Source organism: Nerophis lumbriciformis, linkage group LG28, assembly GCF_033978685.3.
Source record: "Nerophis lumbriciformis linkage group LG28, RoL_Nlum_v2.1, whole genome shotgun sequence".
NCBI classification, from domain to species: domain Eukaryota; kingdom Metazoa; phylum Chordata; class Actinopteri; order Syngnathiformes; family Syngnathidae; genus Nerophis; species Nerophis lumbriciformis.
This window is the reverse complement of record NC_084575.2, coordinates 9,611,348-9,616,358: the sequence shown is the minus strand read 5'-3', so window position 1 is coordinate 9,616,358 and position 5,011 is coordinate 9,611,348. Positions and strand designations below refer to the sequence as shown.

At 38.4% G+C, this 5,011-nt stretch overlaps 1 long non-coding RNA gene across 1 annotated transcript; it reads left to right on the top strand.

Annotated features, from left to right (window-relative positions):
* Nucleotides 1-830: 830 nt before the first annotated feature.
* On the top strand, nucleotides 831-2,693 carry LOC140680193 (uncharacterized). Its single transcript, XR_012051416.1, has 3 exons — nucleotides 831-959; nucleotides 1,084-1,179; nucleotides 2,126-2,693. It is a non-coding gene; the product is annotated as an uncharacterized lncRNA (long non-coding RNA).
* The last annotated feature ends 2,318 nt before the right edge of the window (nucleotides 2,694-5,011 follow it).

The following is a 5,011-nucleotide window of genomic DNA, read 5'->3' as shown; positions in this document are numbered from 1 at the left end:
TTTCATTTTCATACTTTTCAGTTGGCCAACATTTCTAAAAATCCCTTTTTTGTATTAGCCTTAAGTAATATTCTAATTTTGTGACACACGGAATTTTGGATTTTCATTTGTTGCCACTTCAAATCATCAAAATTAAATGAAATAAACATTTGAATGCATCAGTCTGTGTGCAATGAATAAATATAATGTACAAGTTACACCTTTTGAATGCAATTACTGAAATAAATCAAGTTTTTCAAAATATTCTAATTTACTGGCTTTTACCTGTATATCCAAGAGGTTAGACATGAACCATAACTTGTCTTTTTTGTTCTCTCTCTCCAATGACAGATGGGATGGCCCTGTAAGTTGTGCAGCACTGTTGTACCAACCAAGAGTGACATTTTAAAGCATTACAGACTGCACCATGGGACCTTTGGACACAGCCATTCCTTGCCTTGCATTCATGCTCTTATACATCCCTTCGCTCTCATCTGTCAAGATGCTAGACTTCTCCTCTCTGACACCACCGCCAGAGAGTCTAGCTCCACTCCCACCACGTTACTGGCCTTCTCTACCAACTTGTCCAGTCTGTTTGCGTCCCTCGCGCTCAGCCCGCTGCCCCAGCAGGCCACGGCGTACAAGAAGGCGCCTGCCACCACCGACTCGTAGAACATCTTCTATTCTATTCTATTCTATTATCATTCTATTTTTCCTGACCAAGTTTCCATTGTGACTTGGACATGACATACTAGACTCACTTTTTGCCTGAAAATGTATACTAATACCCTTAATATCAGTAACGGTCAACATTTGCTGTCTTACAGATTAATGAAGTGTCCAAAGGTGCACTGCTGTTCCACTGGAATCAACATTTATGTCCCAACTGGACAGGTACACTCCAAAACTCCTGGAGCTCTTCAGTGCAAAAGGAGGAGTGACTGCAGCGCATCAAGAACTTGTTGATGGAACTGATACAGGTGAGTTAAAAGTGGTTTAAAAGTTTAAACTGAATCTGTAATCATGCTCTAATAACGGTATCACAGATTTGGAGTAAAATTGCCAACAAAATTCATTTATTTATTATTCTTCTCCTAACTCTAGGACCCAAGTGCCTCTGCAGTGAAGAAGAGAGATGTGACTGTGAGATGCCTCATAGAGTACATGGAGAGAGTGGACAGGAGCTAATCTCTGACTACTGTAAGTATTGTTTAAAAGCAGGTTTAAATTGGGTTTACTTTTATGTGAACTGACTGAACCAGTAGTTGTCAGGTGGAGGTCGAGCATGCAGCTAGTTGGCAAGAGCCCCAGGATAGCCAATTAGCATAGCACCACAGAGTGATGCCTTTCTGTCTTGTGTTTCTGTTTCCCTAAAAAAACAATGCAAACAAAAAATACTCCCCTTAAAACAAGCATTAAAACATTTACTATATATATATATATATATATATATATATAAAACATATTACTGTTTGTTTCCCATCCATCCAATCCATCCATTTTCTACCGCTTATTCCCTTTTGGGGTCGCGGGGGGTGCTGGAGCCTATCTCAGCTACAATCGGGCGGAAGGCGGGGTACGCCCTGGACAAGTCGCCACCTCATCGCAGGGCCAACACAGATAGACAGACAACATTCACACACTAGTGTTGCCAATCAACCTATCCCCAGGTGCATGTCTTTGGAGGTGGGAGGGGCCTTTCCCCAGGTGCATGTCTTTGGAGGTGGGAGGAAGCCGGAGTACCCGGAGGGAACCCACGCAGTCACGGGGAGAACATGCAAACTCCACACAGAAAGATCCCGAGCCCGGGATTGAACCCAAGACTATTCAGGACCTTCGTATTGTGAGGCAGATGCACTAACCCCTCTCCACCGTGCTGCCCTTCCTGTTTGTTTGTTTGTTTTTATTTCTGGTGGTTCTAGTCAGGTTTTTTATATGCAAATTAGAAATGCCAATAAGAAACATGTGGCTGGAAATGCATCTATTGTACCAAGTTTAATGTACAAGATCTCAAATTAGAATTCAAAAGTTTTCAAAATGGTCTTCACAAAAGTAATCATTATCTGAATTAAATCACACAACTTAGATTACTGTAAATATAAATTTGGATGTTTGTTTTTTTAATTACTGTTTTTGTATTTCAAAGGGAACTGCAGAGACCACTGTTCATGAGGTCTTGGAAATAAAGAATATGAGCATCTACATCTGTCGTGAGCCAAATGCAGTAGGAATCATCATTGAGGGAGTACCAGTCCTTACTCATCTTGGAAACCTGGCCAAAGCATGCTGCCTACTTCTGGGGTTGACGTATGCACTTAATCTTGAGTATCCATCCAAACTTTCCAAAACATTTGAGGTGTTTCAAAGACTTTTTGTGGGACTTGACACACTGCGCCCAAAACCAACCCCCAAATTCATGACTCTCAAAAACAAGCTTCTAGCTTAGGCAGTGAGCCATGACTGTCAGCTTGCACTTTTGAACAGCTATTTTCTTGTGTCTGTTCAAAATCATTATACATTGTTCATTGAGTGGAATTCTTCAGAATGTTGTAACGGTTTGTCCTGTTCAGGTTTTTTACAAAGCTCCAGGTCATCGTTTCTGGTGTGTAAATTAAGTTTTTTTATGTTTTATACACACTAAATTGCCCCACTGTGAAGTTCCAGCTGGTCAGAAGGAGGGATCTGTGAGTTTTTTAAGTTCAAATGTTTCAAAATATACACACTGAAAGGCACTACAGTGAAGGTGTTCTGCTTGTGAATTGTTACAGAAGTACAGATAATCTTAATGTTAAATTGTTTTAGCAAGAAACTGTACTGTGAATGTTTTAAGTAAAACTTGAGATGCTGAGGTCATGCATTCTTTTATGCACTAAATACTGATGTTCTTGACTCTTAATACTGTCCAGCTTATTGACAGGTTTGGATATGGCTTGTGAAAATGTTTTAATATGCATACGGTTAAAAAAATAAAACTACTGTGAAGGTGTTCTATACAGCACTTTAAAAAGTTGAGGTCATGCATTCTATGCACTAAATATGGATGTTGACTGTTCATACTGTCCAGCTCATTGCCACTGTTTTTATATGGTAATGATTTAATAAAGGTTGGAATTTGATATGTCTTGATTTTTTTATTATTATTCTAAGTAATTATTTTAAGCAGTTTCCATTTTCAAAACAAAGAAAGGGTAAGTTGGTCAAAATTAATAAAATTGAGTACAAAAATTATTTTTTCATTTAAATGTTACTTATTTTAATTAAGTCTTGTGTGTTTAATATGCTGATGTTTTTTTTACATTGATTTTACTCAATTTCTTGGCTTTTTCTGTAAACGCAACTTAATCTTTTTGCATTAATCGAAATGCATATTATTAAGTTCTACTTACTCAAAATACCAATTAGTTGACTAAACTAACAAAAATTGCTTGGAAAATGTTGCCTTATTTTTATTGAGTTAGATCTAGGCAACAGTTTTTACAGTGTGCTTGCATGTCAGCAGACTGGGGTAGATCCTGCTGAAATCCTACGTATTGAATGAATAGAGAATCGTTTTGAATCGGGAAAATATCGTTTTTGAATCGAGAATCACGTTGAATCGAAAAAAATCGATTTTGAATCGAATCGTGACCCCACGAATCCATATTGAATCGAATCGTGGGACACCCAAAGATTCACAGCCCTAATAGTTATGTCTGAAAGTGCAGTTTACAGAAATATTTGATCTTGGATATATAATTCTCCATATTGGCAGATACTGTACATTCATTCATTCATCCATATATTTATTTATTCATAAATTCATTCAGCCATTCATTAACTCATCATCTATTAATTCATTATTTTTTCCATTCATAAATTGTTCCTTACCTTCTATTATATTTGTATGTGAAGTATATGAACGATCCTCCATGTAAATGTTCTTGATGATCATGTTTGTAAGTATTAATTCATTCATTCATTTATTCATTCAGTGTTCCTTGTTTGTATGTGAAGTACATGAACTATCCTTTGTGACAACATACTTTGTCAGATCACATTTCATTAAAGTGTCTTAAAATGTATTAAAGTCCAGTTTCGAGAAGGATATATAAAACTTCCATATTGGCAAACACATTCATTCATCCATGCATTTATTCATCAATTCATACAGTCATTCATTCATTCCTTCATCCACCCATCAATTCATTCATTCAGTAATTGTTCCTTACCTTTGACTGCATTCGCATGAGAAGTACATGAACTACTTTACATGAAAATGTACTTTTATGACAACCATGGTGTGCCCGCCCTCGATATGTACAAATATCTTGGCTTTACCCTAACACTAGGGGTGTCAAATTAATCGGTGCAAACCAATAACCGATTTTAACTTTAGAGACATGAATACCTACTCAGTGGCCTAGTGGTTGGAGTGTCCGCCCTGAGATTGGTAGGTTGTGAGTTCAAATCCCGGCCGAGTCATACCAAAGACTATAAAAATGGGACCCACTACCTCCCTGCTTGGCACTCAGCATCAAGGGTTGGAATTGGGGCTTAAATCACCAAAAATTATTCCCGGGCGCGGCACCGCTGCTGCCCACTGCTCCCCTCACCTCCCAGGGGGTGAACAAGGGGATGGGTCAAATGCAGAGGACAATTTTCACCATTGTGTGTGTGACTATCATTGGTACTTTAACTTAACTTAACTTAACCTGGTTTGGCAAGTCTCTGGATCGATCTATATATAATATGGACTGGAAAGTCATGAATCGAGACTTCCGTGAAGACAAAATACCGACTGACAACGTCGAGCAACTTAGCAGACATTGATTCTGTTGGCTGACCGAAAGAACCAATCACAGACCAATCCATCAATTCTTGTGCCTAAATCTAGCTAAGTACGAAAGGCACCATGCAGTGTAAACCAATCAGAGGCAACCTAAGGCGGGTCTTTGAGTCTTTAGTTGTCCCACACACCTCAGCACAGTGTTGTCAACTTGCCCACTTTCTCGCTAAATCTAGAATCTTTCAAACTCCTCTCTATCAAAAGTGA